A 12,306-nucleotide genomic window follows, 5' to 3' on the forward strand; every position below is an offset into this window, starting at 1 on the left:
TTTAGTAGTCAGAGCATTAATTTTAGTAGTCAGAACAATAATTTTAGTAGTCAGAGCATTAATTATAGTAGTCAGAACATTAATTTTAGTAGTCAGAGCATTAATTTTAGTAGTCAGAGCATTAATTTTAGTAAACAGCATTAATTTTAGTAGTCAGAGCATTAATTTTAGTAGTCAGAACATTAATTTTAGTAGTCAGAGCATTAATTTTAGTAGTCAGAGCATTAATTTTAGTAGTCAGAGCATTAATATTAGTAGTCAGAGCATTAATTTTAGTAAACAGAGCATTAATTTTAGTAGTCAGAGCCTTAATTTTAGTAGTCGCATTAATTTTAGTAGTCAGAGCATTAATTTTAGTAGTCAGAGCATTAATATTAGTAGTCAGAGCATTCAAATGCCGTGACAGACTATCATTAACCGAATTCGTTCTGTGCCATACTTATTGGTATTATGTTACTTATGGTAAAACTCAGAAGGAAAAGAGTACAAACAGAAATAAAGTTACTCGAAAAAACGAGGAACATAATTCCAAAAGGATTATTTACATTTTAGCCAAGGCTCCCCCGTTAATATCAAGAGCACGTTGCCCTCCCCAAGCATTTTATTTTCCGATTCTTCACCAGACGAAACAAAAGTTGGCGGGGAAGGAGAGCCCGCTATTGAATGCAAAGGGGGGTACAGAAACAAATATTTGATTTCCTTAGTTGTATTTTAGTGGGCAACTTGAGGTTCCTCTATCCGCCACTAGAGGGAGCTCCGGTCGAGGGAGACTAAAAGCCAACTTTATATTCGTCGAGTGAATGACGGGCTCCATTCCGTTTCATGAGTCAGAATTTGATCAAAAATCATCGGGACAAGCCTTCCCTTCTTGCCAGCCCCCCCCCCTAGCGGTCCTCTTTAGAGCTCATTTGGAACAGTGATTGTTTATTGACATAGGGGGCATTCCTAAAGAGGGCTGTTTTATGGACGTTAATAAAAAGGGGAACAAAAAGCTAAATCCTAAACAAATTTAAAGTAATTACAAAATTTACGAATTACTCTTCGAGAATTAAATAGGGGTAGGTACATTTGTTCGAATTTCAATCGTCCGAACGGTGGAAAAAATTATCGAATTTCATTCGTCCGAACCGCCGAAATAACAAATGTTTCAATTGTTCGAATTGGACAACTTGTTCGTTTCATTCGTCCGAATCGGTAGCATCACTTGTCCGAATTCTGTCGCTAAATTAGTATTTCTTAATGCTGTTTTTTGTGGGAATTGCGTTGAATGTTGTGGATATTTCACGTTAATGTTACTATTTTCTTATATTAACATTATTTAAAAAAACAGCCAATTCCTAATGTTCGAAAAAACGGACAAACGATTATTCGAACAAATGAAATTCGCCAGGAAAGTTAGCATAAATTGAACGACTAAATCACCAACAAAAGTTGTGATAAATTTTTCGGGCAAATGAAATACGTTTTCGGACATACGATCCTGTTTTCCGGCATTCGGACCAATGCTCATTCGGACATTTGTACCACCGTTCGGACGGATGAAATTCGAACAAATGTACCCAAATCATTAAATATAGCCATGAATCTTGGACCAAATAGACCTTCGAGCACGGTACTGATGAACTCCAAATAGGACGAAAACAGTCTTTTTTGTTTTTCATTTATTGATGCTTTAATTATTTTATTTATTACTTATTATTAATGCATTTTCGCATTGGTCACATGAGCAAAATTGCTCGTGCGTGGCCGGGAACTATTGACATTTACCATTTAAATTTTACTTAAAGTACAGGAAAAACAAAAACTAAAAAACAATGTTATAATTACATTAAAAATTCATAACATTATTTAAGTTATCAATTCCAAAATTATCAACCACACATTTATCAGGTTGAACATTTTTTTTATGTTTATATCAATTTCATTATGTATTTTGGAACCTAAATAAAGTACGTGATTTTGACCGAGACAGCATTTTTTCACCAATCAAATTTAAATTATTTATGTTTCTAGTATTTTATCTTGTGTTATGAGGAACAATAGTACTTCGTATTTGAAAGGTATGAACCAAAATTGTTTTTGTATATATTTGTTTTACGTTTTATTTCAATTACTTTTTAATTCGTTTTTGACTCGAATTGGTTCGAGATATGCGTTTATATTTAAAGAACTGTCACCAAAACCGAAATTTACGAGGTTTTATACAGAAAGATAGAAAATATATTAATAATTATGTCCCTGAAATTTTAGAGTTATTGGAAAAGTATTTAAAAAGTTCGCTACTTTTTCCGCAACCTACATCAAACGGCTCCAAAAATTTCAGAAATCGCGGTTGAACCAACGTGCAGCGCCCAAAGAATGAAGCGGCAAAAATTTGAGAAAGGGCGGCGTGTAAGGCATTTTAAAAACACGATTAACTACAATCTACCAATATAACTAGGTTAAAAAGCCAAGGAGAATGTCGTAGCAGACGGCAGTTCCGACCAAAAAACGATAAAACCCGGGAAAAAATATTTCGTTCACGAGATGGCGCTGCAGGTAGGTTCAACCAAGCGGTTCTGAGATTCTCGAGTCGGGGGGGGGGGGGGTAAAACACGAAATTTGGTTGCTTATAATAAATCAAATACTGTTAATATTACCATGAAATTTTTTGTATAACCATTTTCGGACGCCCTCTATTCATTTAAATGGTTTTTAACCAATTATAGGGTGGTGACAGTTCTCCTTGAAGTTCTCGAAGACCTATTGGTACGAATAATTCCTAAGTTTTGTAATTACTTTAAATTTCATTAGGATTATGGACTTTTCTACCTTTTCGCGTGTTTTATCAGTTTTTGCATTACAGTCCATAGGTGGTTCTTATTAACATTAACTTATGGACAATGTTGGTCTTTATTTTATTGCTTTGCCGCCATTTGTTTGTTTAATAGCTAATATTAATATTAATTATTTAATATTAATTAATAATTTTGTATGTGAAAAACCATATATAGCTTGTCTAATCCGGTAAAAACACTTTCTATCCAAACTCGCTTAAATCGTTTAGAGCTCTATATAGAGTAGTATCACCTCGTAGCTTTGGCCATGGCCGTCATTTTAGGCGCGTTTTTTTCTCTATAGGAAAAAGCATGGGTGATGTAGCACTGATACTACTCTATAGAAGTTGAACGGGGCTTTATTGAAAATGGTGGGTTCTATAGAAAAACTGGGATAGAAAGGTCGGTGTAAAATTTCTACAAAGAAATAGCTTAAATTTGAAATAAAATAATCAAGAAATTCTGATGAAATTCTTTTAAATTCTTAAAGAGACCGTAAGAAAATATTACTTTAGAAAAACGTTAATAGAAAATCCCCTAGACGTTTATAGAATCTGTCCTTTACAACTTAAAGATTTTTATAGAAACTATTCTACGGAATCTATAGAAACATTTTAAACTTTGCTTAAGATATTCTAAAAACCTATTTTAGAAAATGATCAATTTGCTAAAGACAATCTATGAAATCTTTACTATTTATTCCTTATAGTTTTGATGTTGCTAGTGCGTCACGGGTGACGTATCAATGACGTTTTACTAAAAAAATCCCTGGATTTGACGAGGCACCCTGTTATTAAGCATAAACTGAACTGAATTTTTACGTATTTCGTGACGAATGAGCTACGTAAAAACTAGTTCAGCAAGTTATAGAAAGGCTTATTTATCTACTAAATTTCTATAAATCCGATTTATAGAAAGGCTTTGTACGCAACTTTGAATCGTTATATTCGGTAATATTTTAGGGCGGTGCGATTAGTGGTTTTGGAAATCGAGTCGGTTATCGAGTATCAAATTTTTTCATCGAGTATTCGAGTCGAGTAATATTGAAGTTGAGTCGAGTAATCGAGTACTTGTTTGAGGGGAAATATTTATTCGAGTCGAGTAACTAAAAAAATCTCGAGTAATACTTTTTCGAGTCGGGTTATCGAGTACTTGATTAGGAGCTGGTTTTATTCAGGAAATTATGAAATTATATTTTAAGGGAGTATAAAGAAACTTTCAATGCTGAAAAATATTCCTTTCATTTAAATGAACCACAGTTTCTACAACTTTGTAGGTAGCGTTTATTGTCCGCCCAAAAAGTTGTAAAAACCCCTCTATGAACTTTGAAGCTACGATGATAGAAAAACAAAAACACGACGAGTTTAGAGAGCAGCTTATTCGAGTAATCGAGTCACCGAATATGAAATTTTTGTTACTTGGTAGTGTTGTAAGTCGGAAAATTTTCTGGAAAATGACCGAGGCCTTTTTTCCGGAAAGTTTCCGTATTTTTCCGCAAAAAAATAAAAAAAGTTTTCATTCCATGATTAGTCTAATATATTGTTTGCAAATTGAAATAAAGCGGCATTTTCGCCTCATTTTTTCGAATCTAAAAGTAAAACTAAACCTCTAGACTAGTTTAAACTGATTAACAATGTAACACTATTATTGTTTCATAGTATGTTTACTGATATTAGACATTTTATATCGTTAAAAAGTTAAAAACCCTTAAAAAGTAATTTATGTTCCAATTTTTTATTTTTCCGATTTACAGAATATTTTCCGCACTTTATTTTTCCGGAAAATTAACAACACTAGTACTCGGTAATCGACGAGTATTCTCCAATTACTTATTCGAGGTCGAGTTCGAGTAATCGAACTCAAAAAAGGCCTAGTACTCGATGATGTTAAAGTATTCGCACAGCCCTATAATATTTACACGAGTCTGTGAATATATTTGTATCGTGGAAAGTCACATCTTTGTCTCATTTACAAGTATAAATAGTGAAAATATCATTCCGAAACATAGTGGCGCTGTCCTATTGATTGATCAAACTGGCGCGCATTTCATTCGAAACTTAAGTCCCTCCATAATCTGTAACTTCAGAGCGGGGCCGAAGAGGAGTGAGGGGGTAGAAATGGATGAAACCACAGCGAAATCGGTATTAGCGGAACTCATCCGGCCTCCCCCTTTGAATGGGGCGGCTCTCCGTTATCGGTCGGACAAGAGCGAAACACAAGAGCCGAGCCAAAGTGGAAAAGCATTCGCATTTAGACTTTAACACGACTCCTTCAACCAGTACACGCGCCGCTACAAAACCACCCTCAACCGAGACGGACCAACAGATATCTTTACAAAGGCTTGTTCGCATTTCGTTTCACTATCTACTCAAAAAACAAACGTAACACAATGTTCTAGTGTTGTAAGTTGGAAAATTTCCCGGAAAATGACCGAGGCCTTTTTTTCCGGAAAATTTTCCGTATTTTTCCGAAAAGAATAAAAAAGTTTTCATTACATGATTAGTCTAATGATTAGTGCTTTATAGATTTTTAAATAAAGTAATTTTATTGTGTAAAAAGTCGATTATTCTTCCGAATAGTCTAATATTGTTTGCAAATTTAAATAAAGCGGCATTTTCGCCTTATTTTTTCGAATCTAATAGTAAAACTAAACCTCTAGACTAGTTTAAACTGATTAACAATGTAACACTATTAATGTTTGGTAGAATGTTTACTGTTATTAGACATTTTATATCGAAAAAAAGTTAAAAACATTGGGATTTTGGAGTTGAGTAAAAAGAGTATAACCCTATGATCTCATTTTACTCTTATTCTGTATTATTGTTATTATAATTTTAGAATTATAATGGATTAATATCTTAACTTCTAATTTAGCCTTGAAGGCCAATCGGCCGAAGTACCGCGTATCGGTTTTAAATAAATAAATCTATTAAAGTTTCCCCAAACGTTGTTGGTCTTATTTACCTCTTCGACGTTGTTCAAGATTAATAACATAAAACAATTACCGAAATATACGGACCGATAATTATAAATATAAATATTTCTATAAATAAATGTAAATGAATCCTGGCATCTAATCTACCATTATTTATTAAACTTTTTTACTTATTTTGTTATATTTTACAATATATTTAATGATGCCAAATTGAAGTTAAAACAATTTTATTGTCGTCAGTAATAAAAACCAGAAAATAAACATTGAAATATACTTGAAATTAGATGTAAAACATTTCTATTTTAAAAAGAAACCGTGAATTAGATAATATTTAATTAATTTTAATTAGCCAATATTAAATTAAACCATAAATAACATCTGACTAACAATCAACATTAAGGTAATATTAAGTTCCATATGTATGGTGGATCACCTAATTTCGAAGGCGTTTTCCCCAGAGTTCTTCGATTTCTCCTTTCCATAAAAACTTGTAGAGGTTAACGGTATAAGTGAGTGTAGGGGGTTGTGGGCTCGCGTGGCATGAAGGGCTTGCCAACAAGCTCATACGCATTGTAACCCGGCCATCTTAATTAAAGACATTAAAAGTCGCTTGAGGACTTAGGGATGACGGATTTTTTACTTCCGGTTTTGACGTCACGTTGTCCGTCCGTGGAGCAACGAAGTGATCGGCTGTAAGAGCAGGTTTTTCCGTTGCTCAAGTAGTAAGGCTAGCTGCAGACGCCGCAACAGATGATATTTTACAAAATTTACAACAAACTTAAAAAGCGTTAAACAAGCAACGGTCTCAACGAAAATAATTTTCAGATACTTCGTTGAGAGCTACTGAACGCAGCCCTAGCTTCACTGCTATAACTAATGTAGAAATATAAAAATTTGGTAACGAAATACCGAAATGCGTAAAATAAATATTATAATCGTGTAATCTAATGCGAACATGTCTAGCTGGAGTGGATTTTAGGAGACGGGAAAGAGAGAGAGAGAGAGCAAAAGATCGCCGCTAAAGAGGCCGCGCTCAGACCGAGTATAAGCTACGGAGAAATCAGGAGGCGGCTCGAGTGTAGATTTGAAAAGCGGCAACACCCTAACCACACACCCGCGAACAAAGCCGCCGATTGGGTACGGCCTTCGCCACTTAACTAGCAGTTAACCCGTCGCAATCTGAAGTATAGTTAAAGAGGAGAGCGCGACAAACGTGCGTTTTCTGGTCTTTTGAAACGGGCAGGAGCACGTTATAGCCGCCGGCGAACTAGCGCGCAACGATACTCGAGACCATCCTTTCCGAATAGCTCATTTTCTGGTTCTTACATCCCCCGCTCGTCAGGGCAGCCAGAGTTTATCGAAAAGAGGACCTCCAAAATGCTCAATTAAATTCGGCCTCGCTTTCAAAGGATGGATGCGCCTGGTCCTGAAAAGCTTATTTGTCGACGACCGCTTTATCACCTTCATCTCCGGCACTTTACGAAGAATCCTCTTCGACGCTTTAACAGCCGAAAGCGCCACTCCAAAACAACGGATTCTTACCGAACTCGAATAATCTTTCCTGTACGATATATTGCAAAAATTCAAAGTTGTAGCATTCCGTGAAGGGAGAAGGATTAATTCTCGAATTTTAGAATTTATATATATATATATATATATATATATATATATATATATATATATATATATATAACAATAAAACAAATGCCAGCAAGTTGACGAACATCGTCTAGAATTAAAAAAGTATTAAATGAAATTAGAGTGTAATTTTTAATAAGTAAATTTCTGTATAGGTTCTTTATACAGGGTGTTTTAAAAAGTTATGCAAATATTTGAAGGAGTTGTAGGGGGTGAGTTGAGAAGTATGCCTATTTTCCCCCCTTTTCGAACGATGAGTTAAAAGAGCGCCAGAGAGCTTCAAAGTGTGGCCTACTAGCCCCTGGGAGTAGGCTGCAACCAGCGCAAAACCGAACAGCAGGGAAATTCGAACATTAAGGTTTGGGTTCGTGTGATAGGTAAAAAAGGACTTGGTAAACAAATCGAGGTAACTAGCGTAAAAAGGTAACTTAAACAGTATTTAAAGTTCCTACTGCTTGGTTTTGCGCTTGTTGCAGCCTACTTCCAGGGGCTAGTAGGCCACACTTTGAAGCTCTCGTATAAAAATGAGGAAAAAACATTCATACCTTTTGAAACACCCTGTATTGCTAATATTATTTGAAACAAGTAGGCTCATAACGTATAATTTCATAAAGTATAAACATATTTATTTAAAAGATATAAACTGTAAAAGGTATAAAAATCATAAGGTATAAAATTTGTAAAGTATAAAATCACAATATACAAATCATTTTGTCACGTCTGTCACAAAATGTTATTTTTATTTTCGTCATAGGTATAAAATATAAAATTTTAATCATAAAGTATAACCTTAATATCAATATTGATAACACAGAAATTTGACTGTTTTAGAATAAAAAATATTATTATTTTGGTAGAAGTTGGTTTCTTACGGAACGAAATTTAAGTTCTCTCGTGAATGTACGTTTCTAATAATTTTTGCTTATAGGAGAAATTCAGTTGTATTAAATTTGCACGAAGGAATAATAACGTTCCTTCCGTGTGGTCATTTTTCAATTTTCCAGTCGTACTCAGACTAAATACGGTGCTAAATTCAACAAAACCTTTGAATAGACATTTAAATAAAGCGGTTTTATAGATTGTTAGAAGATAAATCGTGAATATGGTCTTTAGAATATTTAGTTAAAGATTTCATAAATTGTCTTTAGCAAATGGGTAATTTTTTCTAAAATATATTTGTAAAATATCTTTAGAAACATTTAAGATGTTTGTATAGATTCCATAGAATACTTTCTATAAAAAATCTTAAAAGTTTTCTTTAGGTCATAAAGAACAGATTCTATAAACATTTAGAAGATTTTCATTAATCTTCTTAGAGTTTTTTTAATTTATAAAGTAATATTTTCTTAGGGTGTCTTTAAGAATATAATAGAATTTCATTAATATTATTTTATTATTTTATTTCAAATTTAAGCTAATACTTACAATTAGTAGAAATTTCTACTAGTTAGTTTTTCTACATAACTTTCTATAGACTATAAAACCCCTTTCACCCTCAGGGATTTCAGAGAGATTGGATAGAAATGGTTTAGCTTTCTAACTATTACATAAGAAAAATATGATTTTGATAAAAGTACAAGTTAATTTTTATATTTTACGTCGTTACAGTGATTATTTATTTATTTAAACTTCACGAGAATAATAGTAATAATAATAATAATCAGCTAAGCTAATACCGAGACTAATAAACCTCATAATGGTAATCGACTTTTTATGAAACAAAATTAAAAAATATCTTACGCTTCAAATATCAAAATGAATTTGTTAAAATCACCGTAAAAAGAATTCGACTTTTACGGTTAATAACCCAAATATTTCGAATAAAAAAAATCAAAATCTGCCGATAATTTAACGTTACTTGACACTTACTAAAAACTTAGATAGGATACCAAAAAAGCGAAATTGCAAATAGCAGCTAACACCCCTTCAAATATAGGGCATTTACCTCAAACTGGCAAACCGGCGAACATTATAACTGCAATCAAAATTAAACATTTCTGGATGACCCCCTTAAAGCCTGGCGCGTAAATTTACCATAACCATGGTGTCGAATTTGTTTTAGGGTGCCTTAGAGTTGCGAGGGACAACCCCCACCCCCAAAATATATATAGGACGACACGCTTTGTTACCTAAACATTGAACTCGTACACCCCGACCATTTCACCAAAAATGGCGATTCAAATTCACGCTAAAATAACGAAAGAAAAAATATCTGAAAAGTTTTTTTAAGTTTCCACCATAGAAGCATCAATTTACCGTTACCAAAACTTGAAGGCAATGCGGGCTTAGAGAGAGGGGTGAGAGGGGTAGAGAGGGGTTCCCATTTTCCAGGCCAACAGCACGTCTTGAAGGGGAGACACACGTGGTGTTAGTTTTTTATATCCCCTTTTTTCACCCAAAAGTCACCCTCGCTTAAGTTAAGCCTAACGGTCTCCAGTGTTCCATGCAAATAGGCCGCATAACACGCTATCAATGTACAGTTAACTGCTTCCCTCTATAACAGGGGGGCTGGCCAAGAGTGGTTTCGTTCTTATTACCAAACTCTAAGTTTCCCCTTAATGTTGGCCAAGCCGTCGAGTACCGCGACATTGCTGTTGGAACACTTGTACAGGCGTTTTGGTCTACTTTAAACCTACCTTAATTTTAAGATAATTATTATTTCTTAATTTCAATTACAAATTGTCCTTATTTTATTTAGCAGCAGTTAAGAAGACTAGAGTCAAAATTAATTTGCACTTTTTTTATCTTTAGTTCGAACAGGAATTTGAATATAAAATTACTTCGATCGAGACTCGAATACTTAGCAGAACGATATTTCGGAAGCAAATGATACTATTGGCTGTAATACTATACGTTTGCTCAACCCCTATTTTGGATAAAAAAAACGTGAGGGGTAAGAGCTCTAGATTTTTTAAGAGCCGAAAAACGGTGCCTATCCTAATTGCTCCCTTTCTGTCACCGTCTACGGATTTCCCTCCCCAATTTCCCGGGAAATTTAACCCTAACAGTTCTAGAATTCTACCCCTGGCTAGACTATTAACACTTTTTTCTTCTCGTTCCCACCATTCGGTACGGGGTGACAAACGTCTATAATGTTAATTCTTCTATTGTACTCGGGAAGCGGATGTTTTTTGGAGTTAAAAAAACGATTAAGTTTGGGGATTTTCAGACAAAACGTTGTTTAATGATCTGCTAATGAAACAGCGTTACATTCAAAGACACTTTTAACCCCAAGATTGGAAATTAAAACGAAACGAATAACGGTGTGTGAATGAATGTTGATATCATTAGTTGAGGACACTCGCCGTTTTGTTAGAGCATATGATTTTGCCAGCTCATCTTTTTATCTATATTTTTAAATTGGTTTTATTTTCTAATTTGTTTTGCATATGCCATCTGGAAATCGAGGTTCCACCGTCCTTGCGAAAAAATTCATAAAATTCTATAGACAAAAAGGCAGTTATTTCTTAAATTTTCTATAGATACACGTATAGAAATGAATAGTGAATTCGCCCAATCCTTGATGTTGATTTCAATGATATTCTATAAGATATTTGCTATAGCCTTATAGAGAAAACATAGAATACCCTTAATTTACAATGCTATACAATTCTACATATTATAAAACAAAAGAAATTCTTTAGAAATATCTATAGGTAAGGAAACCTAGAAATATCTATAGATAAGGAAACATAGAAATATCTATAGATAAGGAAACATAGAAATATCTATAGATAAGGAAACCTAGAAATATCTATAGATAAGGAAACCTAGAAATATCTATAGATAAGGAAACCTAGAAATATCTATAGACAAGGGAACCTAGAAATATCTATAGATAAGGAAACCTAGAAATATCTATAGATAAGGAAACATAGAAATATCTATAGACAAGGAAACCTAAAAATATCTATAGATAAGGAAACCTAGAAATATCTATAGATAAGGAAACCTAGAAATATCTATAGATAAGGAAACCTAGAAATATCTATAGATAAGGAAACCTAGAAATATCTATAGATAAGGAAACATAGAAATATCTATAGATAAAGAAGCCTAGAAATATCTATAGACAAGGAAACCTAGAAATATCTATAGATAAGGAAACCTAGAAATATCTATAGACAAGGAAACCTAGAAATATCTATAGATAGGGAAACCTAGAAATATCTATAGATAAGGAAACATAGAAATATCTATAGATAAGGAAACATAGAAATACCTATAGATAAGGAAACCTAGAAATATCTATAGATAAGGAAACCTAGAAATATCTATAAATAAAGAAACCTTGAAAAATCTATAGATAAGGAAACCTAGAAATATCTGCAAATAAAGAAACCTAGATATATCTAAAGAAATAGATATAGACTCTACAACACCACCTTCAACCCTTTTAAATCTCTATATACGATTCTATTGAGCATTTTCATAAGGGAACTTTTCAACCATTAGGGTCAAAATGGTAAATGATACATCAATGAATAGGAAACTACATGACCTCGATTTCCAAATATTAGTTGAAGTGATCTGAACTTGGGCAGTGTCTATCTCTGAAATCTTTTAGAGCTCTATAAGGGGTGAATGTGGTTCTATAGCCTATAGAGTGTTCTATAGAAACACTGCTAGAAAGGTCGGTATAAAATTTCTACTAAGTATGAGCTTAAATTTGAAATAAAATAATTAACAAAATGCTGATAAAATTCTTATAAATTCTTAAAGATAATTTAATAAAATATTACTTTAGAAATCAAGAAAAAAACTATACGACGTTTAAAGAAAATTCCCTAGAAATATTTATAGAAAATGTTCTTTACAAATGACCGGGCCCGTGCAGCCTAAGGGGCCCCTGTTTGAAGAAAAGAGCTATACACTTCACCGAAAAAGTATGGACCCGAAATTTATATATTAACGGGG

The sequence above is a fragment of the Leiobunum rupestre genome, chromosome 9 (genome assembly GCF_980474605.1).
Source record: "Leiobunum rupestre chromosome 9, qqLeiRupe1.1.hap1, whole genome shotgun sequence".
Taxonomy (NCBI): domain Eukaryota; kingdom Metazoa; phylum Arthropoda; class Arachnida; order Opiliones; family Sclerosomatidae; genus Leiobunum; species Leiobunum rupestre.